This window comes from Sminthopsis crassicaudata, chromosome 1 (assembly GCF_048593235.1).
Source record: "Sminthopsis crassicaudata isolate SCR6 chromosome 1, ASM4859323v1, whole genome shotgun sequence".
NCBI lineage: Eukaryota > Metazoa > Chordata > Mammalia > Dasyuromorphia > Dasyuridae > Sminthopsis > Sminthopsis crassicaudata.
Window position 1 is genome coordinate 622,469,902 of NC_133617.1, and position 15,338 is coordinate 622,485,239.

Here is a 15,338-nt window from a genome sequence, read left to right on the forward strand (position 1 = left end):
TACTGGATAGATTATTTTTGGTTGTAAATTCAACTCCTTTGCTCTTTGGAGCATATTCCATGCCCTTTGGTCTCTTAAGGAGGAAGTTGTTAAATCTTGTAAATAACTTCACAATATTCAAATTGTGTCTTTTTTTTTTAATTATAGTTTTTATTTACCAGATATATGCATGGATAATTTTATAGCATTGACAATTGCCAAATCTTTTGTTCCAATTTTTCCCCTCCTTCCCCCAACAGATGGCAGGTTGACCAATACATGTTAAATCAAATTGCATCTTTTTAATTCCTTATAATATGCTCTTCCTAACCTGAGAACTGTGAAATTGAATTAATAAGGTTTCTATGAGTTTTCATTTGGAGATCTCTTTCAGGCAGTGATTGGTAGATTTTTTTACAATTATTATTTTTCTCTCTAGCTTTAAAACTTCAGGCCATTTTTCCTTAATAACTTCTTGAAAAACAGTCTGGACTCTGTTTTTGGTTGTAACTTTCAGATAGTTCAGTGACTCTCATATTATCTCTCCTTAATCTTTTTTCTGGATCAGTTGTTCTAATGAGATATTTCATATTCTCGTCTATTTTTTTTTCATTCTTTTGATTTTGCTTTGTTAATCTGTTAATTTTTGATATCTTGGAAACTCATCAGCTTCTTTTTGCCCAATTCTAAGTTTTAAAGAGATATTTTCTTCAGTAAGTTTTTAGATCTCTTTTTCTAATTGGCTGACTTTCTTTTCATAATTTTCTTAATTTTCCTGCATTACTTATTTTTCCTCATTTTCCTTAACCTCTCTTATATAGTTTTTAAAATCCTTTAAGAATTCTTTTTTGAGGTTGGGACCATTTTACATTTTTTCCCTTAAACTTTAGAAGTATCTGTTTTTATTTCATATACCTTCTAAGTTTAAATCCTGATCTTCTCTATTAACATAGTAGTAATTTATGGTCAGGTTCTTTCTCTGTTGTTTATTTTTTACTAGCCTATACCTTGGCTGTTAGCTTTATGTTAGAGTTGGGTTTTGCTTCTTGAATGTGGAAGATGATATTTCAATCTTTATGGGTTTTTATGCTACTGTTTTCTGAGATCCATCTTGGGTGGGGGGGTCTTTGACTATTTGGCTCTTCCAATGTTTTGTAATTAAAGGGCAGGTGTGATCACGATTTCTCCCACTCATGTCTTAATAGATGAGAGACTTCTATCTACAGCCAAGTCATGATCAGAGCCCCCAAAACCACTTGGTTGTCTAGCTGTCACCTCATATGTGAAATATTCCAAAGGGAATTCTTCATTATGTTCTTAAAAAGCCATCTTTTATCTTCCATATTCAGGATAAATAACTTCTCCTTATTTTCCTTACTTTTTAGGGCTTTCTGTCCTTATCCCCAAGGAATAAAGAAAGTTTAGAATCATTAGGAAAGTTAGAAAAACACAACGGTAAACAGAATTACTTCTAAACTATATAAGAGAAATACAAAAAAATCATCACTATGGTAACAAATCCAGATAAAGAAAGGCAGAAAACATTTAAATAATTGACAGGAATCTCAATAGTAGTTTACTAAATGACCATGAATTTTATAAATGTATTTTATAGTGCTATGCAGCAGGAAGACTTATTTTCATGAGTTTAAATCTGGCCTCAGACATTTACTAACCTTATATGTGATCATTGGTAACCCTCTGTCACCTCATCTATAAAATAAGCTGCAAAAGGAAATGACAAGGGACAGCTAGGTGGCTTAGTGGATAGAGCACCAGCCCTGAAGTCAGGAGGACCTGAGTTCAAATCTGGCCTCAGACACTTAACACTTCCTAGCTGTATGATCCTGGGCAAGTCACTTAACCCCAATTGCCTGAACAAAAAAGAAAAGAAAAGAAATGACTAGTCACTTCAGAATATTTTCCAAGAAAATTCTAAATGGGGTCATAAAGAGCCAGATACAATTGAATAACAACAATATTTTGGGGATTTGGTCAACTGGTAGAGCATTTCTGAGTAAATACTGGCAAAGCATTATAACTTTAGCTTTCTCCACATGTAATCATTCCACTGGAATGACTCTTTTTTTTTTTTTTTTTCATAAAAATATCAACCTTAAAATATGACAAGTTAAAACATACCATTGAAAGATGTTAGTTTTATTTTCACATTCCTGGTTCAATCAGGCAGTTGAACATTGACTCAGGGAGTGAGCTTTATCAGATAAAAAGTCTAAAAAAGATCTAAAAGTCTTCTTTTATCATAACGAGCAAGAGAGACCATGTCCCCCACTTTTATACTCCATGGCCAACAGGATGCTCTTTTGTGGTTTCTGTTCCCTTCCAGGCCGCCCTTGATGTTCATATTAATATAATTTTATTTGAATAAAATTGTTGAAGGGAATAATCACTAAATGTGTTTATGGTGATACTCATACCTACTAAAATATCAATAAGCATGTCCTAAAGGGAACTAGGGATTCCAAGAGGCAAAGGGTAAAATCTGAAAGCATACTAGTTTAACTTTGTGATTTATGGGGAAGTGTTGGTGCTGTCCCATAGTGGGACATTCATTGTGAAATACAAAGCAGATCAAATAGAGAATCATGACAGGGCAGTGTCATAAAAACCCAAGGAATAATAATAATGATGATGATAGCTATACAGTGACAATAATAATATATATAATAGATTTATAAAATAATAATTATAATAGCATTTATATAGTATCTACTATGTGTTAAGCAGTATGCTAAGTGATTTCACTTGACCATCATAACAAACCTGAGAGGTAGATGCTATACTTATGCATACTTTATATATAAGGAAATTGAGGTAAGTAGAGTTATATGACTGCCCAAGGTCATATGACTAACATGTATCTGGAATGGGATTTGAACTCATGTTCCTGATTCCAGGTTCAGCATTTGTTTTACTGTGCCTCCTAAATGCCTCTAAGAAGAAGAGAAAATAGAGAATAATCAGAAGAAGGTGTGGTCAGCAATGTCAGATTATAGAAGGAAGTCCACACAGACTAAGGTCTGAGAAAAATGCATTGGATTTAGCAATAAAAAGATCACTGGTAATCTTGGAGAGAAAAGCTTTGATTGATTATGTCATTTGTACAGAAGCCAGATGTCAAAGGATTGAAAGGTTGCTAAGAAGTAAAGTAGAAGAAGCAATGTATATAGATAGTTGTTTTTTTCTTTTTTTTTTCCCCAAGAGTTTTGTTTCCAAAAGAAACAAATACAGGGGAATAGCTTGAGACAATATTAGGGCAAATAGATTGGGTATTTAAAAGTTACAGCTACCCATAGAGTTATGACTTATCTCCAAACTAGATTTCTAAAACAAGGATGACCTCTTTTCAGAAACACAATGCTTTTTTCTTTTTTCTTTTTTCTTTTCTTTTCTTTTTTTTTTTTTTTTAAATGGGATTGATCCACATGAGACTTCTGGCTGAAACTTATTCATCCATTCCACAATCTCTGGATCACTGTTGATCAGTGGGAAGTTTCCTAATCAGTGGAAGGCTTTTATTATTCCATTTACAGACATCCTTAAAAAGAATCCATTTGAATCCCCCTTTTCTCCACCAAGGAGAAGAAGGAAAAGACTTCATAAGTAGATGTTATTATTTCACATTTCCTATACTATTTATTATTATCTTTTCAGGGCTGATCATCTATCCCTTTTTGTCCACCTAGCACTCAGTTCTCACCTGTGGTTCCAAGAAGCTATAGTATACAAAGCAGTCACCTTCCTGGAAAATGTTTCAGCAGACAGGCTTAAACCAGAGTGAGGGTAACTGATAAGCCATAAACCCATCTGTGAGTTAATGGAATGTTTAATTTCTCCCAATGGAATGGGTGGATGAGAGCAATTTCTTCCAAAGGCCACAAAGGTGGCTGAATCAGGATCTGTGAGCTTGAACAGACATAGACGATATCAGGTCATCCACTATATTCTGGGACATCACATTATCATGACTTTTGTCTTGCAAATGGACTAAAATTAAAGAGATGTAGAAGAGAAGAAAAAGAAAAGAAGAGAAAGTAGGAATGGCAACTTTGTGCAACTCTAATTCACTTAAATCCACTTCCCTATGATGTCGTTGATACTCTTTGAAAATGAAGAACAAACAACAACACATTTCCTATCACCCAGGGGGGGAAAAAGAGTAACTCAATTCATCCCTACAATTAAATTTTCACTTCTTCAAGGGATGCCCCTGGACCTGAAATCTCAGGGATGGTACAACTTTCATATGCTCTCCTCTCCCATGGGTCCTATAACAGAAGTCCAAAAATGACAGAACAATTAAAGGAAAAAGAGGAGTGTGGCTATCATAGCTTTTCCCCTCACTTCTATGTTATTCTTGTGTTATCCATTTGGTCTTGCTCAGCTCAGAAGGCTGATGCAATTTTCTTTCACTTCTTACTTTTCCCTTTGATATTGATCATCCTGTGAACTCTAGCTCGACTCTAAAGAAGACTGTTTACTATCTGGAACCATGATTTGGACCTCAGGATCTTTTTCCCAAGGGTTTTTTTTTAAATTGTTCCCTGCAGGAATTCTTTTAATAACCTCTATTCACCAATATTCACAGGTTCTATTCCTGTTTGGGTATGGGAAATTCTATACACTCTTGGAATTTATAAAAGAAATGGATTCTTAGGAACAAAAGAACACCCTAAGGAAAGGAAAGAACACACAAAAAAGAGACCACAATTTTCTTAAGGTCTCCTCAAATTAACAAACATCTAGTTAGTCTTAATGGAATGGAATTAGGAATGGAAGTAAAATCATTAATGTCCCCTTAAGGTCTTGATGTGGTCAGTGCATATATTCTCAACTTCTTCTGCCTCCTTAAAAGGGACAGTTCCAGAATCTGAAAACATTTTAGCAAATGTCAAGAATCACCCAATCTTAGAAATTTCAACAATCATAGAATCCAACCCATATATGAAAGAAGGGTCTATAACAAGCAAGAATCCTAAAGGCTGCCAGCTCTTTCAAGTTCTTGGTATCATCATCCCAGACTGCAGTTATATAATAAAATGATTACATTTAATGATTAATAAATAAATTGCTTCACTAAACTTTGATGAAGACCCATTTGATTTTATAGCAAGAGGACAAGTAGAATTCAGGAAGTGACTTTCCTATGTAGCATGTGACTGCAGCTCTCTAGAGTGAATCACCTAGAAATCACAGGCAGCCCAGGCATATGTAGTCACTGCTATGGCAATAATGCAATGACACTCTGCAGTGGAGGTGCTCCCCTGCTATAATTAAGCCAGAAGACATGACCAGCAGGGCATTCCTGCTTGATAGTGTAAGGTATGTGGTCAAATTTAGACCAACTTGAAAGCACCCCAAAAGGTACAATAATCCTTCCATGTAAATGTCCTGCCCAGAGTGTTTGATTGCTATTTATAAACCATGTTTAAAATGGGAAAATGTCCTTACTTTACTTTATAGGTCACTTCTGCTCCAAAGGACCTGGCCAATCAGAGGGGCTACTTCCGGGGTGACCACAATTTTTCTGGCATTTCTGCATTTGGACTGCTGCCCTCTTCATATCAGGGCAAGGAGAAAAATCAGGGGAGGGTTGTTTGGGTATGTACATGCCTTCAGCTCTTTTTATGCCATGATCCCCTATGCAGGGAGAGATTTACAGAGTGGTAATCAGCAGCACAATTTGCAAAAACTAGAGATTTACTTAGAATTACAATACTGGGTCCTGGGAAAGCAATTACAAATTAAAATTTAATTCCTGAAGGCAAAAAGGCAGAACTACCAAAGAAATAATGATAATTAATAATAATATCAATAATAAGCATGCTAATATCTATGTAGTGCTTTAAGATTTGCTTTACATAAATCATTTTATTAAATCCTTTCAATAATCCTGTCAAATAGGTGCTATTCTTATCTCCATTTTGCAGATGAGGAAACTGAGGCAGAGGGAAATTAAATGAGTTAAGCAACATAAGAACATTTAGTCACATGGCTAATAAGCTATGGCAACATTAAACTCAGGTCTTTATGACTCCCAAATCTAGTTCCCTATTCACAAAAGCCTTCTAACTATTTATTCATTTTGTGCTGTACCTCACAGGGACAAAGACTGAGCAGGAAATAACCTCCAACTAGTAAAAAAAAATAATAATTGTTTAAATTTGTTTTAGAAAAAAATTCTTCTATTGAAAGCTTCTCAGACCACTTCTACTCATTTTCTTTCAGAAATAGAAGGAGCCCTTAATATAGAAACTTTCTCCACCAATGTAGGGAAGTATCTCTTTTGTGACTTATGATCCCAAGATATTTAGTTTTGTTATTTTTTATGCAAAAGTTTTATTTTATTTTCTATAATTTTTTTTATTTTCAAAATACACACAAAAATAGTTTTTAACATTTACCCTTGCAAAACTTTGTGTTTCAAATTTTTCTTCTTCCCTTCCCCTCACTCCCATACCAGACAGCAAATAATCCAATTTACATTAAACATGGGAAGTTCTTATATATATATATATTTTTTTCTACATTTATCATGCTGCATAAGAAAAATCAGCTCAAAAGGGGAAAATGAGAAAGAAAAATAAAAGCAAGGAAGCAACAACAAAAAAGGTGAAAATACTATGTTGTAATATGCATTCATCTTCATAGTCCTGTTTTTGGATGCAGATGGCTCTCTCTATCACAAGTCTCTTGGAATTGGTCTGAATGACCTCATTGTTGAAAAGAGCCAAGTCTATCAAAGTTGATCAACAGATATTTGTTTAGGGCACTAAGGGGTTAAGTGGATTACCCAGGGTCACATAGTTAGCATTTGTCACAGGCAAGATTTGGTATCATGCTTTTCTAACTCTAAGGCTGGCCTTCCATCCATCAAACTCCTATCTGAAAAAGCCACGGGGGAAAATTAATAATCATAATTGGCATTTATACTGTGCTTTCAAGGACCTGAGAGATTAAATGGTTTTCTCCAATGTAATAGGTACTGAATAGCAAAGCTTGGATTCCAAGCCAGGTCCACCAATGCCCCTTGCAGCACTCTCTGCAGTGAGCCAAGTGTCCTCTCAATTCCACCCTCAAGTGCCACTCAGAACACTCAATTAGACTTGTTGAGAGCCAGAGCATACTTATGATTGCTCCAGTCTGATATAGGTTTTGACAATGTGCCTCTAGGAGCATTTGAATTCTTTTCCAAGAACAAAACAGTTGATAAAAGAAAAGAATGAGGCAGGAAAACTAGAATAAGAAACTAAAATAGAACAGAGAGAACCTCAATGTGTAGGACTGGATAGACCACATAATTCATGTTCCTTCTGGTTAAATTGGAAAGGATAAATAAATAAATAAAATAAAAGGCAATAAAAGGCAGGGAGAATCTTCTCTTTCTTTCCTGAGGTTGACTATATCTTTATCCAGGGCCCTTGTTCAATTTCTGCAAAGGTATTTTATACATACAATGTAGTTCAATTAGACTTAAACTATCCGGCAAGTTGTAGGAGAAGGAAAAGTTTTAAAAATGAACAGAGGAGAAAGTGTGAGGAAAAAAAGATAGAAGATAAGCAATCTCAAGACTTTGCCAGAGGGCAAGGGGATTTAAATGAGGAATCAGGGTCTGATGACTCTGATTCTCCTGAAGAAGCTTCAACCCCACCTAGAGAGCAGATTATTGACAGGCCCACATCAACTCCACCTTCAGGGATGGAGGGAGGAGGAGGAGTGGGAGAGGCAGTGATATCATCAGCACCTCCCCTCCAGCAATCACCAACTCCTTTAACTAGATTACAAAAAGCAATTTTTCAAGCAGCTCAAAATGGAAAAGAAATAGATAATGATTTCAGACTTCACATTTTTCCCATGATTCAACAGTATTATTCTGCAGGCCAAGAAAGTAGAAGACATACTCCTTTTGATATGGACATCCTCAAAGACCTAAAAAAAGCTTGCATTCTCTATGGGGCTACATCAGCTTATGTTAAGATGTTAAGATGTTATGTTATGTTATGTTACAACAGAATTTGGCTTATGAAGTCTTAACCCCTAGGGACTGGAAAGCCATTGCAAGGGTGTGCTTAGAACCTGGAAAAAACTTGTTGTGGTTTTCTGAATATAGTGAGCTCTGTAGGATTCAAGCCCAACAAAATAGTCAAAGTGGAGTTAATACTTCAATCACCTGTGACCTACTAACAGGTGTAGGTTCTTATGCAGAAGCTTCAATACAGATTAATTACTCCATAACAGCATTTGAGCAAATTGCTGCTGCTGCTATCAAAGCATGGGCTTCTCTCCTCAGTAAAAACGACAAGGGTGAGACCTTCACAAAAATTGTACAAAGACCAAATGAACTCTTTGCTGATTTTGTGGCACGTTTGCAGACAGCTGTCATACGGACTAATGGTGAAAATATATTAACAGACCCTTTGGTAAGGCAACTTGGTAAAGAAAACGCCACTGAGGTTTGTAGAAGGATTATACTAGGACTACAGAGGGATGCTCCTTTAGAGGAGTTCATAAGACTCTGTGCCACAGTGAACACAAATACCTTTTATAGCCAGGCTATGATGCAGACTTCCCAAGATCCCAACAAGGGAAGACAGGGTCCCTTTTGGCAAGCAACTTCCAGAGAGACTCGTCAATGCTTTCAATGTGGTAAAGTAGGCCATCTGAAAGCTCAATGTTGGCATAGAGACAAAGTGAGAAAATAGGGTGGGAGAACAAGACCCAATACCCCATGTCCAAAATGCAACAGAGGACTCCATTGGGCCTCAGAGTATAGACTGATTCAGGGAAATGGGATAAGGGGCCCAGCTCCAGGGCCCCAGGCAAAAAACACTTGGGGCATGATGGCAACTGATGCCACACCCAGAGAGTACCTACAAATCCAATACCCAGACATAACCAATCAGCCAGGAAGCCATCTGATGGGAGAAAGGGATTACACAATCAGTCAGCCAGGAAGCAACATGATGGGAGAAAGGGACTACAATTAGGGAGGATAGAGTTGTATGTAGCTGGAACAACTGAGATACCCCCTGGAGAGTAAAATCTGTTCCTTTCCAGCCTATGGATCCCTTGCCTCCAGGCATAGTAGGCTTGACCATTTCACCTCCTGAGAGTACTTACAAAACAGTGTTCATTCATACACTGATGTGGGAAACTGGGGAATGTGTAGATAACATCCCAGTCACTAACACAGGTAGACAATGTGTGACTTATCAACCAGGGGAAGTAGTAGCATAGGGTTTATTGATACAGACCCCTAATAAGCAATCTGGTGACAGACTCCCACATTCTGACTCCAAGCAGCAAAACCCAAGAATATAATAGACAGCAGCTGTGACAGCTGACCAACCTATGCTCACCATCTATATAAATGTCATACCATTAGAAGGACTGGTGGACACTGGTGCAGATCGCACAGTCATTAGAGGTCCCAACTGGCCTAGTCACTGGCCAAAGACTAAGGCAGACACCTATATGTCTGGGGTAAGAGGATCAATAGCAGCTGAAGTTAGTGCTACCCCTTTGAGATGGATATTTGAAGGTGAAACAGGAGTTTTTACTCCTTTTGTAGTTGAAAAAATCCCCATCAATCTGTGGGGAAGAGACATTTTACAACAATTAAACATGAGTAATTCATTTTTTTAGGCAGGGCTTCTGTTGAAGGCCTGCCACCACCTTCACCTGTTCCTATCCAATGGAAAATTGATACACCAGTGTGGATAGAGCAGTGGCCCTTAGGTAGTGATAAAATTCAGGCCTTAATAGACATAGTACAGGAACAACTTGACCAAGGACACTTACAACCTTCTCTAAGTCCTTAGAATTCCCCAGTATTTGTTGTAAAAAAAGAAATCTGGAAAATGGAGGATGTTGACTGATTTAAGAAAAGTAAATGAACAGATGGCAACTATGGGAACTGTTCAACCTGGACTTCCATCTCTTACTCAATTGCCTAGAGAATGGCCTCTGTGAGTTATAAACATTAAGGATTGTTTCTATTCTATCCTTCTAGATAAGGATGATATGAAAAGATTTGCCTTTTCAGTGCCCAGCATTAACTTAGCTGAGCCTTATAAAAGATATGAATGGACAGTTTTGACACAGGGAATGAAAAACAGCCCTTGTATGTGTCAAATGTATGTTGCTGCTGCTCTTACTCCAGTAAGAAAAGCATTTCCAAAAGTAATGTTATTACATTACATGGATGATATATTGGGATGTGCACCTGAGGAACAAATTTTAGAAGCATGTCTACAAAAAAACCATAGAAACACTAAGGAATTATAAATTGCACATAGCTTCAGAAAAGATTCAAAGATATGCTCCTTTTCAATATTTAGGATATGAAGTATATCCTAAGGTGCTTATAGTACAGAAACTCTCCTTAAGAACAGAGAAGCTAAACACCTTAAATGACTTCCAGAAATTGATAAGAGATACCCATGGATGCTTCCTGTGCTAGGCTTGACTACCTGTCAATTGCAACCATTATATGACATTTTAAGGGGAGATACTGCTTTAAGCCAGCTTACAAAAGAAGCTCAAGAGGCTTTGAGACAAGTTGAACTGGCTTTATCCAATGTGGTTGAAAGAATCACTCAAAAACCCTTGGAAATATCAGTGTTTGCTACACAAGAGGCACCCACAGCAGTCCTTCATCATGGAGACAGTGTGATAGAGTGGGTGAACCTCCCAGCACAACCAGAACAAAGCCTTATTCCTTACCCAATGCTTGTGGCTAGAATTTTATTAAAAGCCATTAAGCAAGCAGTACAATTATCTGGGATAAGACCTGACAAGATATTCACCTTTTATACTAATGCACAAGTTAATGTGTGCCGTGAAACCATCCTAGAGTGGCAAATTTTATCAGCCATGGCTCCAAGTTTTACACACAGATCTCCATTAAAGATAACCAGACTGTTACATAATTGGCGATGGATTCTTGAAGAAAAGGTTTCTAAAGTTCCTCTTAAAGGACCAACTATCTTTAAAGATGCATCCAAATGTAATATTTGCACTGTATACTCTTGTGACTTAACTATAAAGAGAGTAATCAGAACTCCTTTTCAGTCCACTCAGCAGAATGAATTGTATGCAATCATTCTAGCTCTTGCTTATTATCCAGAAGACATAAATATGATATCTGATTCGGCCTATTCAGTAGGTATGGTACAAAGAATTTCCATAGGCCAAATAAAATTTGTAGCCTCCAATATATATCAGCTCTTTAAGGAACTTCAAGAGCAAATGAGAAAGCATCCAGGTAAGATTTATATTTTGCATGTCCACTCCCATAGTGGACTTCCAGGTCCTATTTTTGATAGTAATTCAAAGGCAGATAGCCTTCTAACCATGTTGGCCAATACTCCTTTATTTCAAGAAGCACAAGAATCTCATTCTAGATATCATCAGGCTGCCTGAGCTTTATGTTTACAATTTGGAATAACAAGAGAAGAAGCTAGGAGCATAGTAAAAGCCTGTACAGCTTGCCTTCCTTTCCATGCTCCTACACTCTCTCCAGGGAAGAAGCCTCATGGTTTGAGACCTAATGAAATTTGGCAAATGGATGTGACCCATTATAAATCTTTTGGTCGTCCATCTTTTATCTACATGGTGGTAGACACCTTTTCAGGATTCACTTTTGCAATGCCAGAGCAAAAGAGACAGCCGGAGCGGTCACTGAATTCCTTATACAAGCATTTGCAATTATAGGTGTGCCACAAACAATAAAAACAGACAATGGACCTGCATACACTTCTAAACATTTTGCACACTTTTGTGCACACTATAAGATTTTACATACCACTGGCATACCATTCAATCCTCAAGGGCAGGCAATAGTAGAGAGAAGAAACAGAGATATTAAGATACTCCTCCAAAAACAAAAGACAAATACACAGGATTCATAGAGGACATCTGTAGGCTGAACCCCCAGATGCTTCCTCCACATAAGACTTGTCACAGTAAAGCACACTGGTGGAGATAGAATGAAAGACACATTAGAATCCTAGACCACAGAGCCATAGCTTACTCTCATGTTAAAAATTCTTTCAACAACAGATGTTTCCTTGGTTGATTTATGTATGTCCATATCCACAAATTAGCAACTTCCATGGGATTTTAAAATATTCAAAATACTTTAAATTGGTCAATGATAACATATGTGCCCAAATCATAGCTTTTTCTCTCTGACTATTGCTACCTTCTGAGAATAATTGCCTTAATTTCCTTGCTCTCAAACTTTGTCCTCGGTGCAAGTGGGAGACCTCATTAAATAACAACACAGATATTTTAACTATGTATATTCTCTAGCAGAATGGGAAATGCAGGTTACTCAAAGCCAAGAATGCAGATCCAGCTTGAAAAAATCATCAGACATTCAAAAGCAAACCCTAAGAACTGTCCCATCAAAGAGTGAAGAGCAAAGGCAAAATTAGAATCAAAAACATTAAAACCAAATCTTGGAATCTTGCTGAGATATTCTCTTTATTAAGAAAATCTCACAAATATTACATGAAATGAAGAGAGAATCAAGAATGAAGAAACTGGTCAGTGATAAACCTGTGCCCAGACACATAGCTGTTTCTGTCTGCCTACTGTTACCCTCCAAGAATGATTATCTTAATTCCTTTTCTCTCAAGGTAGTGGAAATGGGAAGCCTCATTAAATAAAAACACATGTATTTTAATATATATAGACAGCATCAGAAGTTGTATTTTGATATATATAGAAAGGCAAGAAAACATCATATTTGAAAAAAGCATCAAACATTCAAAGCAAACCCTAAAGATGAAGCAGTGGAATATCTAAATTTTCTGAGCAAATAATGGGGGTTCATTCTCAATCCTCTGAACATTTCCCAGCCAGTCCTTCATCTCCACTTCCTCCATTACCACTTCTTTTTTATATATATTTATTTTTTTTTATTAATTTTATAATTATAATTTTTGACAGTACATATGCATGAGTAATTTTTTTTATAACATTATCCCTTGTATTCATTTTTCCAAATTTTCCCCTCCCTCCCTCTACTCCCTCTCCTAGATGACAGGTAATCCCATACATATTAAATGTGTTACAGTATAACCTAGATACAATATATGTGTGTAAATTCAATTTTCTTGTTGCACGTTAAGAGTTGGATTCTGAAGGTATAAGTAACCTGGGTAGAAAGACAGTAGCGCAAACAGTTTACATTCAATTCCTAGTGTTCCTTCTCTGGGTGTAGCTATTTCTGTCCATCATTGATCAACTGGAAGTGAATTGGATCTTCCTTATGTTGAAGATATCCACTTCCATCAGAATATATTTTCATACAGTATTGTTGTTGAAGTGTATAATGATCTTCTGGTTCTGTTCATTTCACTCAGCATCAGTTCATGTAAGTCTCTTCAAACCTCTCTGTATTCGTCCTGCTGGTCATTTCTTACAGAGCAATAATATTCCATAACATTCAAATACCATAATTTACCCAACCATTCTCCAATTGATGGACATCCATTCATTTTCCAGTTTCTAGCCACTACAAAAAGAGCTGCCACAAACATTTTGGCACATACAGGTCCCTTTCCCTTCTTTAGTATTTCTTTGGGATATAAGCTCAGTAATAGCACTGCTGGATCAAAAAGTATGCACAGTTTGATAACGTTTTGGCACTCCATTACCACTTCTAAGAGGACTACAGATAATCATATTATCTATGACTTAGCTCTATACTGATTCTTCAAAGTTCATGTTGACTGGAAAATAAGGAAAGAATTGAACTCTTCTCTGATCCAGACACTCCTCTTGATGCCAGGTAGCTTCAACTAAAGAAACCATGAATTTCCAGCCTTTTCACATCATAAAGTTGCCTCCGAAACTGAAATTGTTTCTCTCAGAATTACCATTAGATCATTTGTGCTCAGGAAAACAAAACAAAGAGAGATAGCTGGAATTTGTACTCTATTATCAAACTCATGTAGGTCAGAGCATATATAAGCTACCACATATGAGTAGTTTGTCATAGTGTCCTGCATCCTGGAAAGGAATGAAAAATACTGCTTCAGTGATTAGTTATCTCTGATGTAGTGGCTTCCTCTAGCCACCATTACAGGTACTAAAGTACCTCCTAGACATTGTTGCATCAAGACTTTCAGCACTGAAAGACTATCTCAATGGACAAAGACTCACACATACAAAAATGTTTATAGTGGCTCTCTTTGTCGTAACAAAAATTGGAAATAAAGGGGATGTCCATCATTTGGAGAATGGCTAAACAAATTATGATTATATGGATGTCACAAAATACTATTGTTCTATAAGAAATGATGAACAAGCAGAGTTCAGAAAAACCTGAAAAGATTTACATGAACTGATGTTGAGTGAAGTGAGCCAAACCAAGATCATTGTACTAAGTTACAGCAACACTGCAGATGATCAACTTTGATAGATTTTACTCTTCTCAGTAATACTAAGATCTAAGAATCATGATGACAAATGCTATCCACATCCAAAAAAACTATGGAGTATGAATGTAGATAAAGAGTATACTCTTTTCACTTCTTTTATTTTTTTTTCTTCTGGCTTTTCTCTTTTATTCTAATTCTTCTTTCATAACATTACTCATGTGGACATATGTTTAATATGATTTACATATATAACTTAAAACAAATTGCCATCTTGGGGAATGGGAGAAGGAAGAAAAAATGGAAATTAAACTCTTAAAAAAGTATATGTTAAAAATTAATAATTTTAAAAAAGAGAATGAAAGACAAACAGCCACAACAGATTACCCAAAAGCCTTTGGGCTTCCTGAGATTTCTGTTAGGAATTTCCAGTAATTACTACAATTTTCACAAACACTTTTTAGTCTTTATGTTAGTTATGAAAAATTCTAAAATTTAAATTGTTCAACTTAGATGTTAAATATCCTTCTAGGGCCTAGAAAGAACCTACTTTTATCATGTCTAAAAAGCTAGTGTATAATGAAATTAGAAAATGGATGCTCTATCATTCTGTCTTCTAAAGCTGCTAAATTCTTTTATTCATCTGAATACTGTTGGTTATCCTCTTTTTACATACTATCCACTTTGTTCAACACAGTCTGATGATTCTTTAAAGTCCTTTTTCAAAGTTCCATTTCAAGTGATTTTGCCAGTTATCCAACTTCTTTTGAGACACTATGTTCCTTTTTATATAACATTTGGACAAATGCTAAAATAATTTTATAGAATAGTCAAGTTCACAAAGAGTACTACAAATAGTAATAATGGATGGAACTTAGCAAAAATTTATATACACAAATGCTTGAGTTTGAGTCAACATTTTCCCCAAAGTTCAGAAGATTGCAGATC